The sequence below is a fragment of the Rutidosis leptorrhynchoides genome, chromosome 5 (assembly GCF_046630445.1).
Source record: "Rutidosis leptorrhynchoides isolate AG116_Rl617_1_P2 chromosome 5, CSIRO_AGI_Rlap_v1, whole genome shotgun sequence".
Lineage (NCBI taxonomy): Eukaryota > Viridiplantae > Streptophyta > Magnoliopsida > Asterales > Asteraceae > Rutidosis > Rutidosis leptorrhynchoides.
Window position 1 is genome coordinate 171,063,402 of NC_092337.1, and position 18,049 is coordinate 171,081,450.

The window sequence follows — 18,049 nt, forward strand, 5'->3', positions numbered from 1 at the left end:
ATTGTTAACATGAGATTATGATAAGTAAGTATCTCCATAAGTATATTAACAATGAGTTATATACATAAAAACAAGACTACTAACTTAAGGATTTCAAAACGAGACATATATGTAATGATTATCGTTGTAACGACATTTAAATGTATATATATCATATTAAGATATATTAATATATCATAATATCATGATAATATAATAATTTAACATCTCATTAGATATAATAAACAATGGGTTAACAATATTAAATGAGATCGTTAAATTAAAGGTTTCAAAATAACACTTACATGTAATGACTAACGATGACTTAACGACTCAGTTAAAATGTATATACATGTAGTGTATTTAGATGTATTAATATACTTTTGGAAGACTTCAAGACATATATCAAAACACTCATACTTAACAAAAATGGTTACAGTTACATTCCCATTCTTTTTTTTTCATCAAGAATTCTAGTCGTATTCATACCCGTATTATACACAACTTCAAGACGTACTTACTATGGGTATATACCAATAGGAACTAGCATGAGATTCCACTCTTGATTATTTCATACATGAATAATCAATTTTAACTTCTACCATGAACTAGTCAACTAATTAGAACTCCTTTTAACCCCACTCACCACTCACCACTTACCACTCATCATTCACTCCATTTCACTTCCAATTCTCTTTCTAATTCTCTCTCAACACACACACACACACACACACACACACACTTATGAATGAATTTTGCCAGTAGCTAATCATCATCTTCATCAAAAATTACTTCAAGAATCAAGCTATAATCATCTTAGGAAGAACACTTCAAGAACACTTCAAAAATCTTTTCAAGTTTACTAGTTTATATCCAAGCTTTCTAATCCATTCCAAGTAATCATCTAAGATCAAGAAACCTTTGTTATTTATAGTAGGTTATCTTTCTTATTCAAGGTAATATTCATATTCAAACTTTGATTCAATTTCTATAACTATAAACTATCTTAATTCAAGTAAAAATCTTACTTGAACTTTTTGTGTCATGATCCTACTTCAAGAACATTCAAGCCATCCAAGATCCTTTGAAGCTAGATCATTTCTTGTAACTTCCAGTAGGTTTACCTACTAAACTTGAGGTAGTAATGATGTTCATAACATCATTCGATTCATATATATAAAACTATCTTATTCGAAAGTTTAAACTCGTAATCACTAGAACATAGTTTAGTTAATTCTAAACTTGTTCACAAACAAAAGTTAATCCTTCTAACTTGAATTTTAAAATCAAATAAACACATGTTATATATCTATATGATATGCTAACTTAATAATTTGAAACCGGAAAACACGAAAAACACCGTAAAACCGGATATACGCCGTCGTAGTAACACCGCGGGCTGTTTTGGGTTAGTTAATTAAAAACTATGATAAAATTTGATTTAAAAGTTGTTCTTTTGGGAAAATGATTTTTCTTATGAACATGAAACTATATCCAAAATCATGGTTAAACTCAAAGTGGAAGTATGTTTTCCAAAATGGTCATCTAGACGTCATTTTTTTCTTCTGAAATGACTACCTTTACAAAAATGACTTGTAACTTATTTTTTGACTATAAACCTATACTTTTTCTATTTCGATTCATAAAATAGAGTTCAATATGAAACCATAGCAATTTGATTCACTCAAAACGGATTTAAAACAAAGAAGTTATGGGTAAAACAAGATTGGATTTTTTTTTATTGTTGTAGCTACGGGAAATATTGTAACAATTCTATACAAATCATAACTTAACAAACTTATATTGTATTATTCATGTATTCTAATATATATTATGTAATCTTGGGATACCATAGACACGTATACAATGTTTTGAAATATCATATCGACCCATCTATATAATATATTTTGGAACAACCATAGATACTCTATATGCAGTAATGTTGGAGTTAGCTATACAGGGTTGAGGTTGATTCCAAAATAATATATATAGTTTGAGTTGTGATCTAGCCTGAGGCTTGTATACACTGGGTCGTAGATTGATCCAAGATAATTTATATTTATTTATTTCTGTACATCTAACTGTGGACAACTAGCTATAGGTTACTAATGAGGACTGCTGACTTAACAAACTCAAATCATTAAAACGTAATAAAAAAAATGTTGTAAATATATTTTGATCATACTTTGATATATATGTACATATTTGTATAGGTTCGTGAATCGATTAGTGGCCAAGTTTTACTTCCCGACGAAGTAAAAATATGTGAAAGTGAGTTATAGTCCCACTTTTAAAATCTAATATTTTGGGATGAGAATACATGCAACTTTATAAATGTTTTACGAAATAGACACAAGTAAATGAAACTACATTATATGGGTGAATGATCGAAGCCGAATATGCCCCTTTTTAGCTTGGTAGCCCAAGAATTTGGGAACAGACCCCCAAATTGACGCGAATCCTAAAGATAGATCTATCGGGCCCAACAAGCCCCATTCTGGAATTTGGAATGCTTTAGAACTTCGAAATTATCATGTCCGATGGGTGTCCCGGAATGATGGGGATATTCTATATTCATCTTGTTAATGTCGGTTACCAGGTGTTCACTATATGAATGATTTTTATCTCTATGTATGGGATGTATTGAAATATGAAATCTTGTGGTCTATTATTATGATTTGATAATATATAGGTTAAACCTATACCTCACCAACATTTTTGTTGACGTTTTAAGCATGTTTATTCTCAGGTGATTATTAAGAGTGAAAGGACCCGTCCTAATCCACCTGGATGAAGTCATCAACATTTGGTCCCATTATGATGATCGGCTCCAAGTAATGTCCTTATATTGAGCAAATGCACAGCGGAAGACTTAATTCATACCTGAGAATAAACATGCTTTAAAGTGTCAACCAAAAGGTTGGTGAGTTCATAGGTTTATCATAACAATTATTTCAATATGTTAATAGACCACAAGATTTCATAATCATAAACATAATACACTCGCAAGTGTATGTAAAGCATTCTAAGTGGTTGAGCACTTGGTAACCATACTTAACATTTAATCAACGTCGCATATTCCCTTTATTATGAAATCTCACTACACCGTACCAAGTGTAGTCACCAAAACGAAGTACTGTGCAACGGTTGAATACTGGTCGTCCAGTCCGGTTGGGGTTGTCAGGCCCGATAGATCTATCAACAGGATTCGTATTTACAATACCCATGTAAGTAGTAGTTACCAAGCTACAGGGAAATATGTCAGTGGTACAACTCAACGTAAAATATATTTTTAAGTACTTGTGTCTATTTTGTAAACATTTATAAAAGCAGCGCATGTATTCTCAGCCCAAAAATATATATTGCAAAAGCAATTAAAAAGGGAGCATATGAAACTCACTTTTGCCTTGAAGGTATTTAATTCGACTTGGTCTCCGATAGATATCACGAACGTAACCGTATATATAATATATCAACATATTTTTTTTAAGTAATCGTTACATATATATATATATATATATATATATATATATATATATATATATATATATATATATATATATATATATATATATATATATATATATATACTTTTAATACTTTTAATATTTTCTTAGTCCGTAGTTAGCAGTCCGATGTTAGTGGTCCACAATTAGTTGCTTAAATAAAATAAATAAAGACCCCATCGTATTTGTATTGATCAGAATTAATATCCACCCATGGTACCCGGTTGTCAAATGACGTGTTGCGTACATAAAGTACCGTGTTGTCAAATGACGTGTTGCGTACAATCATGAGGTCTTATGATTAATCTTCTCGTGTGTGTTTACGGGTGGTCCTGAAATATATAAAATCAAATCATAAGTAATTATATATAAAATATCATATTAATTAGAAAAGATATGATTAATTTACTTTTTTTCCAAATATTTTCGTAGCTAAACTAGCTTCGGATACCCAATCTTGTTTTAGTCGTAGTTTCTTCATTACAACTCCGTTTTTGTTGGGTCAACTTGCCACTTCCTTGGATCGAGTCAAATTTTAAGAATATGAACTGAAAATACCTTAGTTTGTATTCAAAATCATAGGTTATAGGTCAAACTTTGGTGAAACTTATGAAAGTGATCATTTCCCATCATAAAAACAACATTTAATGATCATTTTTCTAAAAATACTTACACTTTGAGTTAAACCATGAAATTTTTATGTTTTAACATATTCATAAGAAATATCATTTTTCCAGAACATGAACTTCCAATTCAAAGTTCAAGATGGTTTTTAATTATCCAACCCAAAACAGCCCCCGGTTGCACTCCGATGACGTAGATTCAGTTTTTAAGATGTTCTTTGTAAAATCAAGTTATATATTGTTAGGTTAGCATATCATTATGATATATTACAGGTCTTAAAGTGTTTTAAAAGTCAAGTTAGAAGGATCTATTTAGTTTGCGAACAAGTTTGAAATCATTCAAACTATGTTCTTGTTGTTAAAATTTTATACCACAAAATAAGATAGCTATATGAATATGAATTGAATAAGATTATGAACAAGGTTACTACCTCAAGTTACTTGGACAAAGTTATTGCAAAAGATAAGAAATAATCTTGGAATCAAAGAGTGGTGGAGTTAGATCAAAAGGTTGGAAGTAAACTTCTTCAAATGGGTGGTTATTTTGATATGTTCTTGAAAGAGTTTTCTTATGGTGTTTAAGGCTTCTAATTGAAGCTAAATGATGGGGAAAATGCTTGGATATGATCAAGTAAGAAGTTAGGAGTATTTTTAGAGAGAAATGAGGGTGTAGGTATGAGAAAATGGAGTGAATAAATGGTGTTCATTTATAAAAACGTTTTTAGTTTATAAAGAAAGAAAATGATTCCTAATTTTGTTTTCTTACTAATAATTCATACTACTTGACAAATCCTAGTTACCTTATATCTAGGGTAGTAATAATGTTGATTAGGATCTTGATTTTATGTGTATATACCAATAGTAAATACGTATAGAAGCTGGGTATGATACGGGTACATATACCCTAGATATACGTATAGAAATCTTGAGGAAACGGAACTAGAATTCAAATATAGCTATCTTTTGTGAATATACTTATATTGTTTTATGTATTTAAGTCCTTAAAAAGTGATTAAATACATTATATATACGATACATGTATAAGCATTATAGATTATAAGTATATATATCAAAGAATGTTACGTATAGTTATCGTTTTGAAAACTTAAGTTAGTAGTTTCAAAATATACTTATAACTCATTGTCATTAGTACACAATGAGATGTTAAACCATCCTTAGATCATGTTAAATATATATAAATACATATATATATACACAAACGTATAATTATCGTATGTTATATAGTTCGTGATATCATCGGTCATATTGGACGGTCAAAAGTTGTGTAAAACTCTTTTCAAAAACACAAGTCTCAACAATTTGGATTGCTTATCATGTTGGTATGGTTTAATTTATGTAAATATTAATCTCATAAGTATAATTTGGTCGGAAAATTTCGGGTCATTACAGTACCTACCCGTTAAAGAAATTTCGTCCCCGAAATTTGATAGAGGTTGTTATGGATAACAATAAGAAGGTTTTCATGACAAATATAAGGTGATAATGGAGTTTTATCATCATTGAGTAATGTAGATAAAACGATTCGATTATGCGAAGAATATAAATGAGACTATCGTAAAAGAGTGAGATGAGTAAAATATATTCGTCTTAACCGATGACGTAGTTATGATTGATTTTCGGGATTTAAGGGATTTAAAGAGAATCTTACGTAATAAGATTTGGTTCTTTGGTGAGTAAGGAAATCAGGATCTTCTTTGATTATATGCAATAATCTATTTCGATTGCTCTGTCGGATATTTCACTATAAATTCACCCCTTCGTTTCCTTATTTTCCACGACTCACACCTTCTATTCTTTCTCCCTTGATTCTTACTTTAAAGCATTCATCAATATGCTCCATCCAGTCCTGATTCTTGATATACTCCTAATTTTTATATTTGTCATTCTTCTTTTTCATCTACCACCAGAAGAATCTATTTACTTCTACTATACTCTTGTGTTTATAATGTTTCTAATTCTCCCGTGTCTCTATATTGCTATCTGCATTGATATATACGGTTTGTAATTTCGGGGTTATTATCGGAGTTTATATTCTTCATTATTTTTCGGAGCTTCATGCTTTCATTTTCTCTTCCCGACTTCGAGTCAAGCGAGTAATGGTCCGGAATTCGTAGATATGAAATTCAGAATGAACATAGCTAATGCTCTAAGAAGAAAATGGTAATAGAACGATTTTGATTTGTTAAATTACCAGAATACCCTGGAGAAGACCGAGTCATCCAGAAAAATATTCTCTTGATATGTTTAGAGATTAGATAGAATGTAAGAGTCGTGTAAATGGCACATGATGACGGTACTGTGAATCATCATGCTTCATTAGAAACTCAGCATGACTTACTGTAATATAATGACGTTGATCAAGTGTCATTATATTATACTAATCCATGCTTCAGTTCTCAACACTACTTTAAAACATTCGTATTTTAAACTCAAAGGTTTCAGAATTTAGAAACTAACACAGTTTCTTTTATGTTGCAGATATTACGGAAAGATAAATGATCTCAGATAAGAATAGTTGTGAAAATATCGCCAGAAATATGGAGGATATTTATAATAGAACATACGAGAATATCTTAGAATTTCTAATATCAATGGATGATGAAGAAGATTTGTCTGTGAAGGTTTAGAATGAGAAATAAGATATTTGCTAACGATTTCAGCAGGCACAGAATCATTTGGATTCTTTAAAGGCAAACTTATTCTTTGTGATTTGTCCACAGCTTTCTTCATAGTTTCGCATAATCTGCTTTTCGGTACTAAATTTTCTATCGAGCGTTCCTAACACTCCTTTCTTTATCATCAAACTTTTGGCCATTAAGATCATCTACAACATGCTGCTTCGTCAGCATTTTCAAAGTTAACTGATCTGGGTCATCGGTTATCAAACTGAGGTAGTTTCAGGAGAATTGTGTTTTTAGAATGATTAATCGCTGATGGTAATATTGTGGAATATAAAAGGTTCCCCAGTAACAATAAAGCGTACGCATATATATCGCGGTTATAATAAAGTTGTTTCGGATGAAAAGTCGGAGTTGACTAGCTGGAGCTGTGACAAAATTAGCTACTTTGGAAAGGGATTGCAAAACGATCTTCGGTAATAACAATGTCAAAGGAACTAGAACAGATACGTGTCAAACGTTTACTCAGTTTCTGAGGGTTTTTCAGGTGCATAACTATATGCATCAATCTTTTCTTCCGTAGATGAAGTGCGGTTGGTTTATCCTCTCGATTGAGGTGTTTTTAAGAATCATGATAGATTTGAACGCTGATTGTAATCGTCGAGATACAATGAGGTTTAAGATGAAATCAAGTGGCAATCTTGAAGAAATGTTTAGTTTCATATGTTATAATCAATATTTTAATTCATTTTAATTGTCCAATGTCATTAGTTCACAGTCGATAGTCCACAGTAACAGTCCAATAATTCATATATAGTTTAATATATAATATACGAATTAATTAATACGTGTCGTGACCCGTATACGTCTCAGACTCGATCACAACTCAAACTATATATATTATTGTAGAATCAACCTCAACCCTGTATAGAGAACTCGATCATTACTGCATATAGAGTGTCTATGGTGATTCTAAATAATATATATAGATGCGTCGATATGATATGTCAAAACATTGTATACGTGTCCCGATATTTAAAGTGCGTAAAATAATTACAGAAATTAAATGATGATAATTAAAAGTGCGATAATTAAATTGCGATAAATAAAATATAATAAGTTAGCTAGGAACAGTTAGCTGGAACAGTTAGCGTGGATTCTTAACAAAATTTTTCATAGTTAATTTGTTTGTTTCTAACAGATTTTATTTTGTCATATGTTTTCTTCATATGCCACTTGTTGGATTCTGGGAAGTCAAAATCCAAATATGAAATTGAATGAATATGGTTATTCTGCGGTGAATGGATACGTATATCGGTGATTGTAAGTAGGATAGTAAATGACTGTTGAATCAGCTTCGACGAATGTACAATGTAACTTATTAAAATGAAATCTAATTATTCCTCGGGTATTACCTGCCCGTTAAAAAAAATTTTCACCATTAATATTTTGTACAAAAGAACTTTTAATTACAATCTTTATGAAAACATATATACATATATATTTTCTTCAGATGAAATCGTGAATTTAATGAGTTAATATGATATTAATCTCATTTGCTTTTCGGTTTGAGCTAGAATAAGAAATCTCTAAAACTTTTTGAAACCACATATTCTTCGCAGAATATCAATGAAGTTATGGATCAATACTTCATCGTTCATTATTGTTGGTACTCCTTGGTATCTATGGTGCGTATGATGTTCATGTTTGTGGGACAGATTATGATGTCGAGAGTGTGATGCGGATGTTGTTTGTTAGTGGTGATGATGGTATTGTTGATGTTATAGATGGTGGTGCTAATTATGCTGCTGGTGCTGCTGCTGGTGTTTGCAACCTTCGCACCATGTTCTCCAAAGCCGTCACGCGAGCGCGAAGTTCGTTAACTTCTGCTAGTACACCGGGATGATTGGCAGTTGGAGCGAGCGAATGAACAAGATTTGTAATATGGGATAGTATATAATCGTGATGAGATACTCTAGAAATGAGAGAGAAAATGGTGTTTCGAATAGGTTTGCCGGTAAGTGCTTCAGGTTCATCGCCAAGAGGGCAATTTGGTGGATGGAATGGATCACCTTCTTCTTGTCTCCAGTGATTTAGTATATTACGAACCCATCCCCAATTCATCCAGAATAGATGATGGGAAATTGGTTGATCCATTCCGGTGACGCTGCTTTCGGAGCCCGAATGGAAATCCATATCGGCATAACTGTCGGAATCTGAAGAATTCGAACTAGATGCGGAATCCATCTTGTATAATGGGGAAAATGAATTTTTGGTATGGAATAGATTATAGGAGTTAGATTTGGTACTCTTCAATACATAATTTACATATGTATATATAATACCAAAATCCCGTAAATTACGGAGAATCTTTGAAAAGATATCAGTCAAAGTTCGCAATAACAGATATGCTAAGATAAGAATTCGTCTATACACTATCAATGCAGTAAATGCAGTAAAACGTGTCTAGACTTATGAATGATAAGCAGGTAATTTCTTAAGGATGATAAGCAGATGATTTCCGACTAGAAATGATAAGCAAAACTTTTGACATGTAGACACGGTCGAAGTCCAGACTCATTAATGCATCCTAACAACAACTAGTTAGACACACTAATGCAAGACCTGGTTCGCTACGACCACCGCACTGATACCAACTGAAAGGACCCGTCCTAATCTACCTGGACGAAGTCATCAACATTTGGTCCCATTGCGATGATCGGCTCCAAGTAATGTCCTTATATTGAGCAAATGCACAGCGGAAGACTTAATTCGTACCTGAGAATAAACATGCTTTAAAGTGTCAACCAAAAGGTTGGTGAGTTCATAGGTTTATCATAACAATTATTTTAATATGTTAATAGACCACAAGATTTCATAATCATAAACATAATACACTCGCAAGTGTATGTAAAGCATTCTAAGTGGTTGAACACTTGGTAACCATACTTAACATTTAATCAACGTCGCATATTCCCTTTATTATAAAATCTCACTACACCGTACCAAGTGTAGTCACCAAAACGAAGTACTGTGCAACCGTTGAATACTGGTCGTTCAGTCCGGTTGGGGTTGTTAGGCCCGATAGATCTATCAACAGGATTCGCGTTTACAATACCCATGTAAGTAGTAGTTACCAAGCTACAGGGATATATGTCAGTGGTACAACTCAACATAAAATATATTTTTAAGTACTTGTGTCTATTTTGTAAACATTTATAAAAGCAGCGCATGTATTCTCAGCCCAAAAATATATATTGCAAAAGCAATTAAAAAGGGAGCAAATGAAACTCACTTTTGCCTTGAAGGTATTTAATTCGACTTGGTCTCCGATAGATATCACGAACCTAACCATATATATAATATATCAACATATTTTTTTTTTAAGTAATCGTTACATATATATATATATATATATATATATATATATATATATATATATATATATATATATACTTTTAATACTTTTAATATTTTCTTAGTCCGTAGTTAGCAGTCCGATGTTAGTGGTCCACAATTAGTTGCTTAAATAAAATAAATAAAGACCCCATCGTATTTGTATTGATCAGAATTAATCTCCACCCATGGTACCATGTTGTTAAATGACGTGTTGCGTACATAAAGTACCGTGTTGTCAAATGACGTGTTGCGTACAATCATGGGGTCTTATGATTAATCTTCTTGTGTTGTTTACGGGTGGTCCTGAAATATATAAAATCAAATCATAAGTAATTATATATAAAATATCATATTAATTAGAAAAGATATGATTAATTTACTTTTTCTCCAAATATTTTCGTAGCTAAACTAGCTTCGGATACCCAATCTTGTTTTAGTCGTAGTTTCTTCATTACAACTCCGTTTTTGTTGGTTCAACTTGCCACTTCCTTGGATCGAGTCAAATTTTAAGAATATGAACTGAAAATACCTTAGTTTGTATTCGAAATCATAGGTTATAGGTCAAACTTTGGTGAAACTTATGAAAGTGATCATTTCCCATCATAAAAACAACATTTAATGATCATTTTTCTAAAAATACTTACACTTTGAGTTAAACCATGAAATTTTTATGTTTTAACATATTCATAAGAAATATCATTTTTCCAGAACATGAACTTCTAATTCAAAGTTCAAGATGGTTTTTAATTATCCAACCCAAAACAGCCCCCAGTTGCACTCCGATGACGTAGATTCAGTTTTTAAGATGTTCTTTGTAAAACCAAGTTATTTATTGTTAGGTTAGCATATCATTATGATATATTATAGGTCTTAAAGTGTTTTAAAAGTCAAGTTAGAAGGATCTATTTAGTTTGCGAACAAGTTTGAAATCATTCAAACTATGTTCTTGTTGTTAAAATTTTATACCACAAAATAAGATAGCTATATGAATATGAATTGAATAAGATTATGAACAAGGTTACTACCTCAAGTTACTTGGATAAAGTTACTTCAAAAGATAAGAAATAATATTGGAATCAAAGAGTGGTGGAGTTAGATCAAAAGGTTGGAAGTAAACTTCTTCAAATGGGTGGTTATTTTGATATGTTCTTGAAATAGTTTTCTTATGGTGTTTAAGGCTTGTAATTGAAGCTAAATGATGGGAAAAATGCTTGGAGATGATTAAGTATGAAGTTAGGAGTATTTTGAGAGAGAAATGAGGGTGTAGGTATGAGAAAATGGAGTGAAGAAATGGTGTTCATTTATAAAAACGTTTTTAGTTTATAAAGAAAGAAAATGATTCCTAATTTTGTTTTCTTACTAATAATTCATACTACTTGACAAATCCTAGTTACCTCATATCTAGGGCAGTAATAATGTTGATTAGGATGTTGATTTGATGTGTATATACCAATAGTAAATACGTATAGAAGCTAGGTATGATACGGGTACATATACCCTAGATATACGTATAGAAATCTTGAGGAAATGGAACGAGAATTCAAATATAGCTATCTTTTGTGAATATACTTATATTGTTTTATGTATTTAAGTCCTTAAAAAGTGATTAAATACATTATATATACGATACATGTATAAGCATTATAGATTATAAGTATATATATCAAAGAATGTTACGTATAGTTATCGTTTTGAAAACTTAAGTTAGTAGTTTCAAAATATACTTATAACTCATTGTCATTAGTACACAATGAGATGTTAAACCATCCTTAGATCATGTTAAATATATATAAATACATATATATATACACAAACGTATAATTATCGTATGTTATATAGTTCGTGATATCATAGGTCATATTGGACGGTCAAACGTTGTGTAAAACTCTTTTCAAAAACACAAGTCTCAACAATTTGGATTGCTTATCATGTTGGTATGGTTTAATTTATGTAAATATTAATCTCATAAGTATAATTTGGTCAGAAAATTTTGGGTCATTACAAAGAGGTTCCGCTGTTGCATACTAAAATAAGGACAAGATTTGGAGTCCATGCTTGTATGATATTGTGTAAAAACTGCATTCAAGAAACTTATTTTTAATGTAATATATTCTTATTGTAAACCATTATGTAATGGTCGTGTGTAAATAGTATATTTTATATTATCATTATTTGATAATCTACGTAAGGCTTTTTAAACCTTTATCGATAAAATAAAGGTTATGTTTGTTTTAAAAATGAATGCAGTCTTTGAAAAACGTCTCATATAGAGGTCAAAACCTCGTAACGAAATCAATTAATATGGAATGTTTATAATCAATATGAACGGGACATTTCAGTCTTCAACAGTTGGTCCCATTGCGAGGTTCTGACCTCTACATGCCATAAACGACTCCATGTAATATGAGGCTTGTTGGGCCAGATAGATCTATCATTTCAATTGTAATATATATATATATATATATATATATATATATATATATATATATATATATATATATATATATATACATATATATATATATACATATATATATATATACATATATATATATACATATATATATATATATACAATTGTAATATATATATATATATATACATATATATATATATATACATATATATATATACATATATATATATATATATATATATATATATATATATATATATATATAATCAATATACATATATATATATATATATACATATATATATATACATATATATATATATACATATATATATATATATATACATATATATATATATATATATATATATATATATATATATATATATATATATATATATATATATATATATATATTGTACAAATATAGTTGTTTAAAATATAGTGTAAAATAAGCCGTCTCCCTGTGGAACGAACCGGACTTACTAAAAACTATACTACTCTACGATTAGGTACACTACCTATAGTGTGTAGCAGAGTTTAGGTATATCCCATCTGTAAATAAAATAATTAAAACTTGTGTAATTTTTACTATATTTCACATTAAAAATAATATTATTTTCGTACCCTCCGCTGCATCATCAAGTTTTTGGCGCCGCTGCTGGGGAGCGCTAAAACGCTATATTTTTTTATATTTGTAAAAATATAATTAAAAAAAAGAAAAAAATATATTTTGTTCTATTATAAAGTAGTACGGGTGTAAGAGTGTAGTAGGGAGGCTACTGTGAGAGACTATGTCAGTGCACACATTACTCCATAATTGTCACAAGTCAAAAAGAAAAGAAAAAAAGAAAAAGAAGTCAAGACACATAATTCACACAAAGGAATTATGTCAGTTAGCTACTTTTGAATTCAATCAAGAGATTCCTCTTGTCTTTTTTTTTGTAGTGTGTCGATATTTGGATATATGTGAAAGAGAATCTTCAATTCTCAAAATGCGACTTTGGGAGTATGTATGTGTAAGATATATACTTTAACAAAAAGCCTCTAGTTAGATTTTTTTTTAAAAGTTAATTAGGGTTTAATATATTAACAATTATCTCTAGTTTCATATTAATTTGTAATATTAAGTTTTATTATTATTATTAATTATATAGATTAATATTTTTATATAATAATATATAAAAATAATATATTTTTTATATTTTATATTTTTATCATTTTCTTGTATAATTTTATTTAAAATTTTAGACGCTACATTTTTTTTTAGTTTTTCGACTTTAGCTTTTCGTCAAGTTTTTATATTTTGTACAAGCGATTAAATAAAAAGACGCCAATTTTCTGGTTCGTAGTAATAGTTGGAATTGTTAGCGAGTTGTGGATTTTCCGATTTAAAATATCCTGGCTACCTGCTACATCTTTTGACTATTTGAAACGTGAGCAAAAACAGAAAAGTCTATTAATTTGATAACTTATATAATTTTTTATTTTATAACTAATAGAATAATTAGTAAATGCACCACATTGTAGCTAAAATTTGGTAATAAGCGCATTATGGAAAATCTCCAAAATATTTTGAAAACTCTTTCTGACATACAAAATCAATTACATCAATACTCTCAAACGGGTGTTGATGACAATTCGTACGGTCAATCTTGCATCATGAATGACGAAACAATAACTGGTTGTGAAATTTGTGGAGATTATCATTCAACATGGGAATGTTATTATTACGTTCCTATGGAAAATTATGCACCCGTGAAACCTGAATGGAATGATTATGAGAAATACAATTCAAATTGGGATTATTTCCAAGAATATATCCAAACTCAACAACCAGAGGATGAGGAAAATTATGTGTCTGAAATTTTTTTAGATTATATGAAAATCAAACTCGAAGAATTTGACGCTCAAAATGAACAGATAAGATAGTTTGCAAATTGGCAAGCTGAAACTCTATTAGACTACCCAACTGTTGATCTGAGGAGTCGTGTGCACGAAAATCTCATATCATCGAATTTTGATGAATTCGAGAGCTCCGAAATCACCAATTATCCCAATGATACTTTTTGTTCATTTTTACCAATTTCACAACATACCAACACAATAGCCTCCACCGACAAAATCATCGATCCATCTATGGATGAAGAAGAAGTAAGGGTGACAAATTGGTACTCTTGGGAAGACGATGACCTTGAAAATTTTACTCCTGAGACCAAAGTGGTGGGACCGATAAGGACCGTTAAAGAAGAAGATTTTGCTTCAATCCCAAAAATCACCATTCCACAACCTTCTAACCCAATATTCTCAATAGACGAATCATCTACAGCAGAAGAACTACGAGCTGTAATAGATATTAACACCTCGGATTTAACCCAATTGGGTAATAGAGGTAAAAACTTTGATCTCGAGAATGAACGAAAGGAAATGTTAGAAATTGTCCACCCTATAGAAATATGTATGTCGGTGTATATCGATCCATTTGACCAAGAACCGGGAAAGAGACATATCCATTTACTAAAAGCTACACTTAAAAAAGAATTAAGTAATGACGATCGGGTGGGTCTAAACTTTAAACTCATTGTTATATTATACACCACCCGAGATGTAAATAACTGGCTCACTATTTTAATTCGTGGAACTTATTCTACCGACTTCACATGTCGTCAGCTAAGTGTGGGGAAGTCTAACCCCACTTAACATTAAACTAGGGGTTCGGGTTAGTGCATAACTCATTAATGAACATGCATGATAAGTTAGGGTAAAATACGCATTTTCAAAGATTAGCAAACAGTTCAGAAAAGCAACTATTTTTTGAAGAAAAACATGTGTGATAAAACAACAAAAGTAATGAACAAAGAGGAGCGTCATCTATCATTCGACGAGCTTTGCAATTACAAACTGGGTATATTTTTAATCACTTTTCTACACTAATCACCCTCATGAATTTATAATTATAGTCTGATTTCATGCAAATGAGGGCATTGCATGATCTCAAGTGTGGGGAAGGGTTATAAATTCTCTCGGGTTTATACTTGGTTTATTTTCTAAATTTTATGAAAATTTGAAAAATTTTCAACTAAATGAATTCAAAATCATGTTTATACATATTTATGAACGATAAAACTAGGTGTTAATACCGAAATTATTGTTACCCTAAAAAGAGGACATAAATTGAGAAACAACTAAAAATCTTGAATTTATTTATTAGAAATAAAAAGACGCATGAAAAAGCCAAGTGTGGGGAGAATGTACCAAGTTATTCAATTAAAAACTATATATCACATGTTTCTGTAAAGTTATTGCAGTTGCTTTTGTTTTGGACTAAATTAACTGTTTTACCCAGTTTATTTTAATACGTTTGAAAGAAAAGATGGATCTACACGATGAATCAATTCCATCATTAAAAGGAAGTAAAGTCTTCCGAAAAAGAAATACGCTTCTTGATTTAGGTCAAGAAGTTGTCATCCAGACCAGCTGTAGGTTGACAAAAAATCTAGAAAAGTCATCTCTAAAATCAGTAGGAAATTCACAGACCTCCGCATCAAACAGGGTCGTCAAGTGGTCAGACTTATCCTAACCATGAGAGGATCTGTCTCGTATAATGGGGAGGGCGCCGTGCAAATTAGCTTGATAAGACTAATGAATCAGACCCCCAGAAAGGATAATCTCCTTAAAGATTAGAAATCAGCATTTAAGCCTGATATTACTCAATCCTTGAAATTGACCTTTGAGAATTACAAACTCACGGAATTCGATGATATCTAAACTCGAGCTTGAACGAGAAAATATTTTGATCAAAAATTAAAACCGATTTATTTTCTGAAAACCTATTTTTAATGCGTTCATTACCATTGAACGTAAAATCCTGAGAATTCATCAGAATTCATTAGGTCACCTGAACCAAATCGGGTGTCAACCATAAGAACGGTGGTTGCATAGCATGGTCAAAGACAGGACCTTATGCCAGACCGAAAAATTATAGGGTGATCTTTACTATTTCTCCTACAAAGGATAATAATTGAATCTGACACGTTTGTGGACCATGATTATCTGCATGTCCACGGGACATTGCCTTAATAGTTGCTTGTTCAATGCTTTGATTTACAACCGGACGGTAGTTTACCGAAAGGTAATATAAGGAACAAGTATACGGGATGTGTTGCTTTCCTAATACAAGGTTAGCAAGTGGGTGACACAAAACCGCAAGTTTTGAGCTAAAATTTTAAAATCTAAAACCCACATAACCCACAAAAATATTTTGCAAACACCGGTGAAGGGTTATTCTGGAAAAATTGTCTAGGGTAAAAATCTAGCTTGAATTTTCAAAAAATCAAATGTTTCATAAAGATCCAATTTCCTTAAAGGATCTAAATTTTCATAGTCATGTGAGAATGTAAACCACAATGTTACTATCATTGTTCATACCGTCGTATTAAAATCACTAAATGTATAAAGTGTGAGAATAAAAAGGTGATTCGAGTGAAGTATGTTTTATTTCAAGTTCTATATTGCTTGAGGACATGCAACATTCAAGTGTGGTGATATTTGATATTGCTCAAAACAAACATACATTTAGTAGCAATATCGTTCCAATATGTAAAGTTTTTAATTGTAATTTCCTTATTTTTAGTTGTAATCGTTTAAATAAATAAGTGCGAAGACAAGAGACGAAAATCACTCGAAAATGAAGATTTAAAGTCGAAAATGAAGATTTGAAAGACGAAAATGTCCAAAATGCTCAAACGTACAAGTTACACTCCAAGTGGTTTAATTTATCGATGAATAACGTCTAAAAATTGACAAGAGTACAAGCCGCGGAATTCAAAGTACAAGATATTAAAGCATACAAAAAGGCGTTCAAAAAACCAGAACCGAGACATAAACCGAGCATCAACGTACAAGTCAACGGAGCAAAAATTACAAGTCAACTATGTACAAGAATATAATATAATATATATATAATTCATAATAATAATAATAATAATAATAATAATATAATAATTACTCAATTGATAAATTGAGAAATGAAAGCCACAGATATGCTGTCCACTTATTTCTACCAAAAATTCAACCTAAATACAGTGCAATTTTTGCACTATAAATAAGAAACTCACGGATACTCATTCAACACACCAATTCAATCTCTCACTCTCTGATATATAGATAGTATGTATATATATATATATATAATATATATATATATATATATATATATATATATATATATATATATATATATATATATATATATATATATATTAGTTTAGTTTTATATTAGTTAGTTTAGGTAATGTAACGGTTATTTTACGGGTTTTAAAGTCGGAGTTCTGTCCGTGTAAGACTACGCGATAAATAATCATTGTAAGTTAAATTCTCCTTTTTAAATTTATGTCTCGTAACTAAGTTATTATTATGCTTATTTGTGACTAAGTAATCGTGATGTTGGACTAAATATTAAGACGGGGTTATTGAACTTTGGACCAT